Genomic DNA, 16,022 nt, shown 5'->3' on the forward strand with positions numbered 1-16,022 from the left:
TATTTCCCGCCGTACTTTTACAAAAAAGTGTACTATGTAGTTTACCATCTAAGCCCCACTTTAATCGAACATCCAGAAAGGTAATGGTGTCATGATCATGCACCATAGTGAATTTTAAACTATGCTGATTTGTGTTGATCCGATCAAAAAACTCCATAAGAGTGTCTTTGGTCCCCTCCCAGATGACGAAGACATCATCAATATACCGAAGCTACGTGGATATGTGGCTTGTGTATTTGACAAGGTCCTCCTCATCCAGGAGGGACCGCTCCCACTCCCCCAGGTACAGGTTGGCGTACAACGGGGCGCAGCATGTCCCCATCGCCACCCCCTGCACCTGGAGGTAGTGGGAGCCATTAAAGATGAAATAATTATGGTTTAAGATGTAGTCCAAACCATTCAATATGAATTCACTTAAAGATTTGTCATGGTGTGAGCCCTGTTGAAGAATCTTCTGTATAGTAACCATCCCCCGTCCATGGGGGATCGTACTATACAGGGCCTCAACATCAGTGGCAACAAGGATGGCATCGTCCGAAACTGTGAGTTCCTCAATGATTTTCAAAAAGTGAATTGTATCCTTAACAAAGGAGGGCACGGACAAAACATAAGGTTGTAGATATGAATCGATTACCTTGCTCAGATTTTCTGAAATTCTTCCATTACCAGAAATTTTAGGCCAACCAGAATGATCTTTATGAATTTTGGGTAAGCTGTAAAATGTTGCTACTTTTGGATGTTGTGTTCTGATAAATTCATGCAAATCCTTTGAAATGACTCCGTTATTATATGCTTGATCTACCATAATGTAGAACTTTTCATTAAAGGAATCCAGTAGTTTAGCTGGTATTTTTTTGTACCAATCCCTGTTATTTAAAATTCTCTCACACATTGATACTTAGTCCTGATTATTCAATAGGACAACGTTTCCAACCTTGTCGGAGGGTTTTACCACAATTGTTGTATTATTGCGAAGTGATTCAAGGGCTTTGTTTTCATGTAATGTCACATTCTGGCGAGAGTTCTTTTTACAAGGTAATTTACAAATATCTTGTGTTGTTTGCTTTAGAAAGATCTCTATACTGGGGTTGGTATTAAGAGATGGAAATTTAGTTGATGGCTTTCTGAACATGGTAATCGATTTCTGTGTAGATTTATTGATATCTTCCAAAAGCGTATCCAAGTCGATTTGATCGATTAGATCCACTGTATTGTTTTCCTCAAATAGGGTAGTCAAATCAAGAAGAGCTTTAAATTCCCTCATACTATATGTTGACCAGTCAGTGTTGTCAAGAGGGTTTTTATTTTTAGTATACATGCATTTAAGCAGTAATTTAATTGTGAATAATTGTAGATCGGTAACGACCTCAAAGAGATCAAAGTTCTCCTCTGGGAAAAATGTTAATCCCCTAAAGAGTATCTGAGTCTTTGCTTGGGTTAAAGGGTATGATGACAGATTGATTACAATTTTTTGTGTGGTTGAGTGCGCGTGATGTATGGGTCTACCCCTCTCCCATTCTTGTTTATTTGGGGGGGAACGAGGCCCCCCCGTGTGGAGTTTAAAGGTTTTTGTGTGGTTAACCTAGGTTTACCTGTTACATGGGAAATGTGACTGGTGTTGTGTGAAGCATCAGACAATGAGGAATCAGATTCACTCATGCCTATATTATGGGTATCATCATGTGTTACAATTGATGATATATGTGTATCGGATTCTACATCTACAGTACGTTTTTTAGTATCCTGTTCAAGTGAGCCTCTTTTGTTTCGGCTTCTTTTTTGTTTCTCACGTCCCTGTTGGGGGAGGTTTTGGCTAAAACCCATATATGAGGAATTCTTAGATTTAGATGTACTATTATATTGTTCTCTGGGTTGATGGGATTGTTTAGTTTGTGTGTTATTGGTACTCCATTTTTATGCCCGTCCTTCGGAAAAAGCTGTTTTGTCACTCCAGAATTTGACCTCTTTCTTTTGTAATATGCCCTTATTGAAGGTTGACAGACTCTCTTTTAGATTCGTCTGTGCCTCCAAAAATTGGGCATGCCCTGAAAAAAGTGCCAAGGCCGTCTCTAGGTTACTAATTTCTAAATCCAACAGTACAATCTGTCTCCTATATTCCTGACTCAAAATGGCCATCATTTCTTGGGAGCATGATATTAGATTGTCTTCCCATTGCTTTTTGCATTCCCCACTGATCTGGTCTAGATTCGTAGCCCAAAGGGATTATTTTTTGCACTCGTGCCAAAAAAGAGAGGACTTTTTTCTAAAGTTCTATTGAGTTTGAAGAAGAGGGACAAGATTTGTGTTTCTATCTGGTCCCCCTGTTCAAAATCTGTTTCATATTCAGACATAAGGCTCGCCCATTCATCACCTTGATGTCCAACTTTTTACACAGTACAAACAATATAAAATAAGCCAATAATGCAGAGCTCATATCTTAACTCTCATGTGTTGGGGGGGGGGGGGTGAGAAAAGGTGTTTAACCACCCAAAATTATATATCATAGGAGAAACACATGGATATGAGTGATATATATTGCTGCCACTCCGAGTTGGTCACAATATGGGAAAGTCTCACCAGTGGGGTTTTTATGTCTTTTGGGTGGTTAAACACCTTTTCTCATTCAAAGAGATCAAAGTTCTCCTCTTTATGTCTTTTGGGTGGTTAAACACCTTTTCTCATTCAAAGAGATCAAAGTTTTCCTTTAGCATTCGACCTGAGCATTCAGTCTGAGTGCTGACACTGTGGAGAGCAGACCTCTTGTGCAGCAGCTCCGGCCACCCGGCCACCCAGCTCCGGCCATCCGGCCACCCATCCTTGGATTCATCCCGGACTCCCCCAGCAGAAGTGCACCGGGACCCCCCCTCCTATCCTTCACGCCGTCCATACCATCCGGACGCCGCGTCCAGCCGGCCGGCCGCACAGGCCCATCCCGCAGGACGCTCCGTGGCTCCGGCTGCTAGCCCAGCAGCGTATCACCACCTCTCCTCCCACAACCGACCGGCAGCTTGACCAGCGGGCCCACGCTCCCCCTCCTGCTCTATCCATCCTCACCGGATCTATCCGCCCACCATCATCGCAGACGGTCTGGGCAACAACAATAGGACAGCCCGCGGCTCGGGCCTAGGCGGCGGCCATCTTGGTACTCCCTAGCGCCGGACAGCCCGCGGCTCAGGCCTAGCCGGCGGCCATCTTGGTCCTCCCCAGTGCCCGGATGGCCCGCAGCCATCTTGGTCCTCCCTCCTGAGGCCACTAGCACTCCAGCCGCGTCACCTCCAGGTTGGACCCACCATCCCACGGACCCCTCTGTCTTAGCCTTAACCCCCCCGGGACACCACCGCAGCCACGGTCTAATCACCCCATTCTCTAGCCGCTAGATTCGGGGGACAGACCACGGCTGCGGCCTAACTTCGGCCGGCCAGCCACCTCATACCCCTCCCACTCTCGTCCAACAGAGCCCCGTGCCCCTCCACACCTGGAACACCCCCTCCTGCTACTGGACCTCACTGCAGGGGCACTGGTTGTTCACCGGAGGCCAGTCCACCTTAGATCATCCTAGACGCAGCCACTGCACCACCCCACCAGTAAGTAGTGGTCAGACCCCCCTCCCTGTCTTTCTTCTGGACCAACGCAAACTCGCTCTACGTAGGATTTCCCCAATATCAGTTTGCGCGCTTACAACTCATCCAAAACACGGCGGCAAGACTGTTAACAGGAAAAAACCCTGGGAATCCATTTCCCCATCCCTAAGGAGCCTACACTGGCTAACCGTAAAGAATCGGATCACATTCAAGACCCTCTGCCTCACCCACAAATGCATACAAGGAAACGCTCCGCTATATCTCCGAGAGAGAATAAAACACTACACACCTAATCGCAGTCTTCGATCAGCTAAACAAAACCTCCTCATCATTCCCAAATACCGCTACAAAGCAAAGGGAGAATGAAGATTCGCAGTCCAAGGACCTCGGCTATGGAACGCTCTTCCGACCTACATCCGCATGGAAGAAAACCATCAGGCCTTCAGGAAAAAACTAAAGACCTTCCTTTTCTAAGAAGCTGATAACAGAGAACGCATCTAGCGCCTTGAGGCGATTCAGTTCGCATTTGCAGCGCTTTACAAATCATTCATTCATTCATTCTCCCCCCCAACACCTGAGAGTTAAGATATAACTCTCCCTTATTGACTTTCCCATATTGCATATATATGTACTTTTATATTCTGGGGTTGTAGCACTCTGTGGACAGCTGATGCAGGTTTATTTTATTATTTGTCACTTAGCGCAAGTATTTATGTTTTAACTGCTAATGCCAATAGGGCAACATCTAGGCTTGATGGAACAGGGTCTGTGTCAGCATAGGTGTGCGCAGCCTATTGCATTAGGGTGTGCACCGAAACGCTCAAACACACATGCACATGTATATATGTGTATATGTATATTACACACACACACACTCTTATGGCAGAGCCGATGCAGTGAAAGAGAGGTATGGTAGCACTTTATTAATGACAGAACTGGTCAGAGGGAGATATTTCCCATCTCCCCGTCGGCACACAGAGTGATAATGCTAATGTGCTTGGGGGTGATTAGGGTGTGCCCAGGCACACCTGGCACACCCCCTGCGCACGCCTATGTGTGTCAGTAGTGTAGTCCCACCAAGCCACCAAAGTATTACGGAAACGCTCCCGTGTATACCTGCAAGTCGCTATCCAGTCTTTTGCTTCCATAATCTCCTTAACCTTCCTGATCTATTTCTCGAATCTTGAAACTTGTGCCCACTTCCAATAGATTGGTATTAAACTTTTTTGCTGTGTTCAAGAAATGTGGCAAAGCACAGCATTTATAATGACTAAGCGTGATAGTGGGTACATGGAGAAGGAAGTGAACCGGAGTTAAAGGGACATTTATATACTCTATGGGACTTTAAAAGGCAGAAACTCTTTGACAATCAGATAATATTGAAAATATATTTATGTTTTATTTGAAAAGTTAAAAATATGAGAGTATAACATTGATAAAAGTCAAAGTTGGATGCATATACAGTATCTCACAAAAGTGAGTACACCCCTCACAATTTTGTAAATATTTTATTCTATCTTTTCATGTGACAACACTGAAGAAATTACACTTTGCTACAATGTAAAGTAGTGAGTGTACAGCTTGTATAACAGTGTAAATTTGCTGTCTCCTCAAAATAACTTAACATACAGCCATTAATGTCTAAACTGCTGGCAACAAAAGTGAGTACACCACTAAGTGAAAATGTCCAAATTGGACCCAAAGTGTCAAAATTTTGTATGGCCACCATTATTTTCCAGCACTGCCTTAACCCTCTTGGGCATGGAGTTCACCAGAGCTTCACAGGTTGCCACTGGAGTCCTCTTCCACTCCTCCATGTCACAGTACATGTTGGCATTCATGGCATTTATGGTTCCCTCAATGAACTGTAGCTCCCCAGTGCCGGCAACACTCATGCAGCCCCAGACCATGACACTCCCACCACCATGCTTGACTGTAGGCGAGACACACTTGTCTTTGTACTCCTCACCTGGTTGCCACTACACATGCTTGACACCATCTGAACCAAATAAGTTTATCTTGGTCTCATCAGACCACAGGACATGGTTCCAGTATTCCATGTCCTTAGTCTGCTTGTCTTCAGCAAACTGTTTGCAGGCTTTCTTGTGCATCATCTTAAGAGCCTTCCTTCTGGGACGACAGCCATGCAGACCAATTTGATGCAGTGTACAACATATGGTCTGAGTACTGACAGGCTGACCCCCCCACCCCTTCAACATCTGCAGAAATGCTGGCAGCACTCATACGACTATTTCCCACAGACAACCTCTGGATATGACGCTGAGCATGTGCGCTCAACTCCTTTGGTCAACCATGGCAAGGCCTGTTCTAAATGGAACCTGTCATGTTAAACCGCTGTATGGTCTTAGCCACCATGCTGTAGCTCAGTTTCAGAGGGTCTTGGCAATCTTCTTATAGCCTAGGTCATCTTTATGTAGAGCAACAATTCTTTTTTTTTAGATCCTCAGAGAGTTCTTTGCCATGAGGTGCCATGTTGAACTTCCAGTGACCAGTATGAGAGAGTGAGAGCGATAACCCCAAATTTAACACACCTGCTCCCCATTCACATCTGAGACCTTGTAACACTAACGAATCACATGAATCCGGGGAGGGAAAATGGCTAATTGGGCCCAATTTGGACATTTTCACTTAGGGGTGTGCTCACTTTTGTTGCCAGCAGTTTAGACATTATTGGCTTTGTGTTGAGTTATTTTGAGGGGACAGCAAATTTACACTGTTATACAAGTTGTACACTCACTATTTTACATTGTAGCAAAGTGTCATTTCTTCAGTGTTGTCACATGAAAAGATATAATAAAATATTTACAAAAATGTGAGGTGTGTACTCACTTTTGTGAGATACTGTATAACTCAGGTGTGATATCAAAAAACATATACAGGCAACCACTTGACTCTGTCGAATAGCAGAATAGGACAGAGAAATTCCGACGCGTTTCAAGTTTAATAATGGTAATCCTCTTCTTCAGGGGCTAGTGGTTCAATAATTAGTTGTCTACAATTTATAGAGAACAAAAGGCAGTAAGCATTCATAATTAAGAAAGCTCTACAATAAACATATTATAATATTGATTCTGACCATATATTTCTTGGATATCACCAATATTGCATCCTATTAAAAGCAGGGAGGAAGCCTGCTGCCATACATCATCCAAGCTGAAGAAAGCCAGTGAGGAAAGAGGGCACGGCAGGCCTAGATTCAGGACCAAACACAGAGGGCACTTTGCGTCCACCCAACCCCACACATGCCACAGCTGAAGCAGGAATACACCTCAAGTTTCTAGGGCATAAACAAGAAAAAAGGGGAGAGAGAGCCTATTTACTACAAAGTGTGCGCAGTTTTATAGTGAAGTTCTATATGTAAATATGAAAAAGACTGGTCATTTAAATAGTGCACACACCTTATAAATGGCTGATATTTTGATAACGGGTAGACAAGGAGAAAGAGATGTGCATAAGACCGAAAAGATCACATCAAATATCTATAAAAGAATTAATAGTTAATATGCGGTCTTGATTGAAAGATGCTCAATCTGCACGGTGCAAAAGGCAGCATGAGACTGGGCAAAAAGTGTCCATCTTATAAAGGGCATCTCCTTGTAATCAGCTATATCTCCCACAGCTGTGACCAGAGTGGGGACAGGATTGGAAGGAGGTAGTGCCCTCCGAATCCCCAGCATGCAGGCTCGTGGGGCAAAGCCCAACCCAGCACCTTCTTCGTTCTGGCCCGTTCTGGCCCTAACTTTACCCCTCCTCTCCACCCCACAGCTTATAAATATCACCCTCACTCTTACCCTCTTCCTATTACTGCACTTATTACCTCCTGCAAATACTGAACCCACATGCTGGCCTAAACACCAGGGCAGTTATATATGTGCATTCTTATACATCCAACTCCTATCTTACTTTCCTTAACCTCTTCCATCACCTAATGTCTGGAATTTCCACTAAACCTGGGTCTCCATTCTCTAACTGCAATCCCCACATCTGGCGGCCGCAATCCACTCACTTTCATTTTTATCACTCTACTTCCAAAAAACAGCCCCTTCATCTAATGTGCCTCTGGAATGCTCACTCGGTAACAAGCTTACATCTGTGCATGACCTTTTTATCTTGTCATTACTGAAACCAGGCTTCAAGATTCTTCTTCTCATGCTGCCCTCTCCCATGGTGACCTCCACTCACTCACAAAGACCCACCTTCCAGGTCCTTTCTACCCCTCCCTCTCTTTTGAGACTTACTGTATTCGTCTGTTTTCTCCAATTTCTCAGAGGATGGCAGTGATTTATCAGCCTCCTGTACTAGTTTCACACTTTTTTGATGAGTTCTCTACCTGGTTGCCCTACTTTCTCTCCTCTAAAATACCCACTATCATTCTTGGTGACTTTACCATCCCTGTTAATGTTAACAGCCCAGCTACATCTCAACCTCGCCAACACCCCTTTTCCTCTCTCAGATCACAACCACATCAGTTTCACAGGTTCCTTGTCTTCGACCATCTATCCTTTGAAGCATCAAATGATTACTCATAGAAACCTTCTCCACTCTTTCCCTTCACTAATCTGTTCTGCTACTGACCACCTCTATGATAAAATCTCACCCCTGTTCTGTCCTAACCTGGCAACCTCTGTCTACAACAGTTCACTCTCATCCTCACTGGACTTGCTCCTCTAACTATAAAAAGAATTCGGCCCATACTGATGACAAACTAAAGACACTAGAAATCTCTTGAGCGACTGTGGCATAAAAGTAAATCCCTGCAAGACTTCAACCTATACAAATCTGCCCTCCTAAAATACAGGGGCGGGACTAAGAACCACTTCCTACATAAAGTTAGTATTTACATATTAAAGGTCTGTGGCAACAGGCTTTGGGCTTATGTCGATGTCATTAGTTGGCCATCAGATTGGGATGCTTCTGAGATCATTCAGAATTCATTGACAGGTGTGTTTGACCTGCAGTTGACGTCCTGACCTGCAATAGACCTGCTTCAAATAGGGTTTGCATTCACATAGACCTGAATTGGAATGCAAAACCTGTTTGAAGCAAAAATATGCCCATCCACACAGAACCTAAAGTACCCCATGTTTAGGGGTTTCCAGAAAACTTGAAGATAATTATTGTTTGCATGATTATACATTTGTGTCAGTACAGGTACGCCTTAGTTAATGTTTCCTCAACATTGCTTTTGGAGATTTGACCAGCATGTGATTTCAGGCTGTGGCAAGACATCATTTATTTGTATTGTCAAAACTTGTACAATAAATGATGGGCAGTGCTGTACTGAAAACAGGAAGCCAAGTCTTTATAGATTAAAGATTTTAGTCTGGTCCTGCTCTATAATTACTAAAGACTGTATATTCAAGCATTACAAATACATTCCTCTGTAAAGCTGGTTATTACTTATTGGAAGCACCTCTAACTCTTCAGTGTGCATATAAACACATATTTTGAGACTTTCTAAATGTCTCTCTTTGTTACCGAATAGGAGCCTACACAGTGCCTAGAGGGAAGGTAGTGTGACCTAATGTGTATGTCAAAGAAAAGAAACAATACATATTTCCTGAATATTATTTTACCAGTAAAGGAGAACTCAAACGTAAATGGAAAACAGGACATTATTATTAGGTAAACCTGTGAAGTCAAAGCCTAGCTAATTCCAGTCCTAAGTACCATAGGGCCTCTGTACTTACCTTCACTGTGACCTCCAGCCCTCTTCTTCTGGCATTCTGCATTGCAATCTATAGAGATGCCATCTGTCATATGTTCAGATGCATAGGGACAACGTGGGAGGAAAAAATCAACATACCCATACATGCACACTTGAGTTTGGGGGCTCTTCAGTATACAAGTAGCTTTGTACAAATCTAAAGCTATGTGCAGGCTTACTTTATATGATTTTATGATGCTTACTCAATATTTAAATCTCAGTATAGTACAGTGCAAATCCTTACATAACACACATCATACCTCAAGCAAAATAAAAAATAAAAAAAACAAAAACGGATTATATAACAGTGTAGCAATATGTGTCTTCAATAGTCTCTCATATAACTCCAGATATCAGTATTCCGACATCACACCACTGTGTCTTGAGCAAGTGACAGTATAAATCTTCCTAGGTGTCCTATGAGCCACCATCACTGAGTAGAATGTCTGCTCACCTCCAGAATCAGACCCCACTACAGAGTTTAACTCGCCTTTACCCCACTCCTCCTGTGAACTTCTCACCACTATTTACTATACTGGGATTTATATATTGTTTATGGTGGAATAGTGGAAACACTAGAAAGTGTAAGTGGCAAGTTTATTTTTACAAGAAAAGGCACGTGTTGGATTTAATTTTAATACCCACAGTCTATATTGTATAAAGATGGTGCAGATTGAACCACAATATTTTATTTGGCTTACTTGATATTGCTGCATGTTATTACACAGGCATTGATAACATATAGATTACATTTTGAATGATAACCTGCTTTTTAATTACATTGACGCTCATATTTAATTTTGCAAACACTTACTATTTTTCCTTGTTTCAAAGTGAAAGAGTAGTTAATATGCAGTCCAGGCATAAACCCACAACAGTAAAATCAGTCTGTGAATGCATGTTATATGCTTGTTATACTCATTGTTAATTCTCTGCATTGTGTAAAAATGCTGTTTGATCCTGTCTTCTCTGATCCTCCCCTTCTTTTACTACCCCCAATCTATTTGCTGATAGCACTCTGCACATGCTCAGTTTGGTGTGTATTACTAGAGAGGTTTTTTTTTTTTTTTTGAGAGGGTGCATGTGATCAGCACAGGGCCAATCAGCACTGTCCAGACAGAGGGTCAGGGATCATACAGCCTCATAGAACTGTCAGAGGAGAATGAAAACTCCTCCTATAAACTTTAACCATTGCTCGGCCAGACACTGATAGAAGTCATAAGACTGCTACCCTGTTTCCCTGAAAATAAGACCTAGCGTGATTGTCGGTGATGGCTGCAATATAAGCCCTACCCCCCAAATAAGCCCTCCCCTGTTTCCCCGAAAATAAGCCCTACCCTGAAAACAAGACCTACAAGGACTTTAACTAGGGCTTATTTGGGGGGTAGGGCTTATATTGCAGCCATCACCGACAATCACGCTAGGTCTTATTTTCAGGGAAACAGGGTATATACTGCTGATGAGAAAAGGTATTTAGCAGTTTATATTTACTAAATTGATTGCATTTCCATGTTCTGTACACTGTGTGAGACCAGATATAGTGAATGCAGGGTCCTGGGTTTAGTAACATTTTAAACCATTCATAAGCAGCTTAGCTATGATATGTTGAGGATGACACACACAAGGGACATAAACTTCAATTCTTGCTTTGTGGACACCTGCCATGTTTTTTTAATTTCCTTCATAGGAAAGATGATATGGTGTGCGTGTCTATGAACAGAAATCATGTACCAAGCACTTGAATCTTTCATGTGTGATGTTGAAAATAGTCAATGTTGACCACCAACTGGAAAGGGTCAACTTAGAGGGTATCTAAAGTTTTTATTTTTTTGGGATAAGGTAGGGAATTGGTATAACCTTGTTGCCGTGTTTGTTTGTTTTTGTTCCTGTCCCAGAGACACAACACTCCACTTAGTTATCACCAAAAGAGGTATCTCCACTCTATCCTGTTGGATTTTAATCCCCTTCTCCTGTTAACAATGGCCATCAGGACAAACAGGGAGTGTGAATCTCCCCAGCAGGAATGCAGGCAGCATTAAAAACATGACAGCCCCCAGGTGCTGCTTAAAGCCTATTGGACAGTTTAAAAAACACCTTATTTTGCCTTCCTATTGTCTCTGATGCATTACCCCAAAATAGTGAAATTCCCCGGAAATCTCACTATTTTTGCAAAGATTTCAGGAAAATGAAAAATCACAATTTCGCTTAGTTCCACTTATAACACATTTACAACTACCTGAAAAATTACAGTGAAATTGTTTGTGGTAATAGAGATAATTGAGTAGTGTATTTTCAGGATAACTTTGCATGTGGCTCATCCAAACTGATTGCTTGCAAACACATAAACAAGGAACAATTGGTATCTAGATTGCTTACCTGCACCAAGGTTTGTCACTAGCAGACTGTATACTGTTGTGTGGTCTTCAGATTTATGGCCCAGTGTTGGTGTTATTTTATCTGTAGGGAAGGAAATAATTGTTTGCTCTAAATGTGTGTGGTCAGTCTTCTAAACTCATATATACACAGCTACTAATTGCTTTCATCCAGTGAGTGACTGAATCTGGGGGTCAGAAAAACAGATAAATACTTTCTTTCTTATAGTAGTGTGTATTCAGTTCAATGTAGTCATAAAAGTTAAAAATTTGGAGCAGTAGTTGAAGAAATGACATAGCATGTGTTACAAGCTACAGACAACATGAATAATGGTCGTCTGCCAAGTTATACTGTAGAATCAATGTTGTTTTAATAGGGCAACTTCCAGCTGTTCCAAAAGAATTGTTTTTGTCAGGCTGAGTTTTGAATGTTACAACGATAATCCCCTATCCATAAGTGTCATAGCCCAACAGGAAAAGTCACTCAGTTGCAGAAATGGATAATCCCCTTGAAGCCTTGCTTGTTGCCCTCTAGGACTGGGGTTGTTCTCAGAATCACTGTGAAAATAGATAAACACAGAGGGTACACTGGCCTAGAGCATTAACCATACGATTTTTGTTGAAAGTAAAGCATAATAAATATCTACTCACAAAAATATGTAGTTAAAACGTTCATCAGGCCAGTGGTCGTGACTCCACTCTTCCAGGTTGGCCAAATACTCAAGCTCAGGGGGGACCTCACCAGGGTCCCTGCTGGCTGACGCATTTTGAAGATATGTCCTTTATCAGGGCTCTTATGAAGGACATAACTTTGAAACACTTCAGCCAGCAAGAACCCTGGTGAGACCCTCCCTGAGCTTGAGTCTTTGGCCAACTTGTCAGAAACCATGAAATCAGACCGAGACAGAAATACAGTTAAATCACATTTGTTTATTAATAAAAGTAAATAGAACAAAAGTTCGCACCCCTCTCTCCCCAACTCGTATCAGCATTAACCATACAATTTCTGTTGAAAGTAAAGCATAATAAATATCTACTCACAAAAATATGTAGTTAAAACGCTCATCAGGCCAGTGGTCGTGACTCCACTCTTCCAGGCTGGACAAATACTCAAGCTCAGGGGGGACCTCACCAGGGTCCCTGCTGGCTGACGCATTTTGAATGTATGTCCTTTATCAGGGCTCTTATGAACAGGGCTGGTGCTACCACTAGGCAAACTAGGCAGCCGCCTAAGGCGCCCTGCTGCCTAGGGCGCCCGGCCACTGGTGCTCCTACTCTCTACTCTCTGCAGCAAGCAACTAAGTTTCAGCATCAGCAGGCAGCCGCCGCTCAGTTCGCACATACTGTCAGAGGCGCAGCGGCGGCAGGGGGCTGTGTCTGTGTCCCAACTCCTGAATGAATGGAAGCAAACAAACATTCATTGATGGGCACTGGTAGGCTGCATTGATGGGCGTTGTTAGGCTGCATTTGATGGATGCTGGTGAGGCTGCATTTGATGGGTGCTGGTGAGGCTACATTTGATGGGCGCTGGTGAGGCTGCATTTGATGGGCGCTGGTGAGGCTACATTTGATGGGCACTGGTGAGGCTGCATTTGATGGGCACTGGTGAGGCTGCATTGATGGGCGCTGATGAGGCTGCATTGATGGGCGCTGTTAGGCTGAATTGATGGGCGCTGGTGAGGCTGCATTGATGGGCACTGGTAGGCTGCATTGATGGGCGCTGGTAGGCTGCATTTGATGGGTGCTGGTGAGGCTGCATTTGATGGGCGCTGGTCTAGGCTGCATTGATGGGCGCTGGTGAGGCTGCATTTGATGGGCACTGGTGAGGCTGCATTGATGGGCGCTGGTGACGCTGTATTTGATGGGCGCTGGTGAGGCTGTATTTGATGGGTGCTGGTGAGGCTGCATTGATGGGTGCTGGCAGACTGCATTTGATGGCGCTGGTGAGGCTGCATTTGATGGGCGCTGGTAAGGCCGCATTGATGGGCGCTGGTGAGGCCGCATTGATGGGCGCTGGTGAGGCTGCATTTGATGGGCGCTGGTTAGGCTGCATTGATGGGCGCTGGTGAGGCTGCATTTGATAAGCGCTGGTGAGGCTGCATTTGATGAGCGTTGGTGAGGCTGCATTGATGGGCGCTGGTAGGCTGCATTGATGAGCGCTGGTAAGGCTGCATTTGATAGGCGTTGGTAGGCTGCATTTGATGGGCGCTGGTGAGGCTGCATTTGATGGGTGCTGGTGAGGCTGCATTTGATGGGCGGTTCATTAAAAAGGTGGGGTTTACATGGGCAGGGGAAAGGGGGTGGAGTCAGGGGTGGAACCAGAGGGCGGCAAAATGAGGTTTCGCCTAGGGTGTCCAAAATCCTTGCACCAGCCCTGCTTATGAAGGACAAAACTTTGAAACACTTCAGCCAGCAAGGACTCTGGTGAGGCCCCCTCTGAGCTTGAGTCTTTGGCCAACTTGTCAGAAACCATGAAATCAGACCGAGACAGAAGTACAGTTAAATCACACTTGTTTAATAATAAAAGTAAATAGAACAAACGTTCGCACCCCTCTCTCCCCAACTCGTATCAGCTGCCTGCAGGAGAAGGAAGAACTGCGGCAACTCAATGACCACCTGGCGGTTTACATAGACCGGGTCCGGTCTCTGGAGCTGGAGAATGACCGGCTGATGGTGAAGATCTCCGAGAAGGAGGAGGTCACCACCTGGGAGGTCAGTGTAATGAAAGACCTGTACGAGGCTGAGCTTGCTGATGCTTGAAAATTTCTGGATGAAACAGCAAAATACCGAGCCAGGCTACAGAGCTGGGGAAGTATCGTTCTGACTTTGATGAGCTAACGAAAAATGTTAAGAAAAAAGATGCTGAGCTGGTTAGTGCACAACATCGCAATAAGGACCTGGAGGCATTGCATTTCTGGAGCGAGGCAGAGCTTACAACCACCCTAGAGGACAAGAGGAAGCTGGAGACAGATGTGGCTGGTTTGCGTGCTCAACTTGCTAAGGCTGAAGATGCTGTTGCTAAGAAGCAGCTGGAAAAGGAAACTTTGATGCGTGTTGATATGGAGAACCACTGCCAGAGTCTGCAGGAAGAGCTTTAGTTCAGAAAAAACACATATGAAGAGGAATGCAGAGAAACCAGGAAATGCCACGAGCACAGCTACGTGGAAGTGGACAGGGGTAACGGATATGACTATGAATCCAAACTGGCACAAGCTCTAGATGAGCTCAGGAAACAGCACGACGAGCAAGTAAAGCTCTACAAAAAAGAGCTGGAACAAACCTATCAAGCCAAGTTGGACAATATTAAGCGTTCCTCTGACCATAGTGACCAAGCTGCTGAGGCTGCCCATGAGGAGCTGATGGAAGCACGAATGAGGATTGAGTCACTTGGCTACCAGCTCTCTGATCTTCAGAAGCAGGTGAATAGGGCAGAGGACCGTATCCGTTAACTAGAGGAATTATTGTTCAGTGATCATGAGAAGTACTGGAAAATGCTGGATAGTAAAGAGAAAGAGATAGCAGCATGGAGGGACCAAATACAGCAACAACTGACAGAATTCCAGGAACTACTAGATGTTAAACATGCTCTAAAAAAAAAAAAAAAAAAAAAAAAAGAACAAACGTAGTCAAAACATGAACGGATAGTCAAGCCAAGCCAGAGAGTCAGGGATCAGTGTAGTGGAACAGCAAGCAAGACCCGGAGCCAGAAGGGATATCAGCCAAGCAAGTCTTTAAACAGGAATCTCTGTGATGTTAACCAAGACGAAGGCAGAGATCCTCTGGGCTGGACGGCTTAAGTAGGCAGGTCTGACGAGCAGGATATCATCAACAGGTGAGTAGCTGTGGAGAGATAGGAGCTGGCAATTAGCTGACAGCTGAGCGGACAGTTTAGAAAAGGAAGGGCTGAGCCCAGCCCTGACACAACTTGAGTTTTGAATGTCCTCCAACTCCTAATTCTGCAGTGACCATGAAAACAAATGGAAAATTTTATGAACTTTCACAAGCTGCTGAGGCGGGTAGGGTGTCCATATACATTTCTGGTGACAAGTTCATGTCTGTGGGGACTGGGCAGACACTGCCAGACCAAGGTTGTTGGGAACAAAAAATGAGACCATTTAGTAAGTCTAATCCGACTGCTATTGATCCCAGTAATGCCAGGTTAGTGCCTGCTCTTGCATATTATATTATCTGCTGTGGTCCTGACTTCAGCATTTTTGTGCCATTGATCCAGAGCAGATATTGTATGTAGATTGGTAGTCCTAAGTTCACTTGCTCAAAACATATGATAGCCAATGGGTCAGTATAATGACCATAAAATTACCATGTTCAGTCAGTAGTGGT

At 43.9% G+C, this 16,022-nt stretch overlaps 1 pseudogene; it reads left to right on the forward strand.

Annotated features, from left to right (window-relative positions):
• Positions 1-478: 478 nt before the first annotated feature.
• On the forward strand, positions 479-15,685 carry LOC141108991 (lamin-B2.L-like; annotated as a pseudogene).
• The last annotated feature ends 337 nt before the right edge of the window (positions 15,686-16,022 follow it).

This window comes from Aquarana catesbeiana, linkage group LG09, assembly GCF_042186555.1.
Source record: "Aquarana catesbeiana isolate 2022-GZ linkage group LG09, ASM4218655v1, whole genome shotgun sequence".
In the NCBI taxonomy this organism is placed as follows: domain Eukaryota; kingdom Metazoa; phylum Chordata; class Amphibia; order Anura; family Ranidae; genus Aquarana; species Aquarana catesbeiana.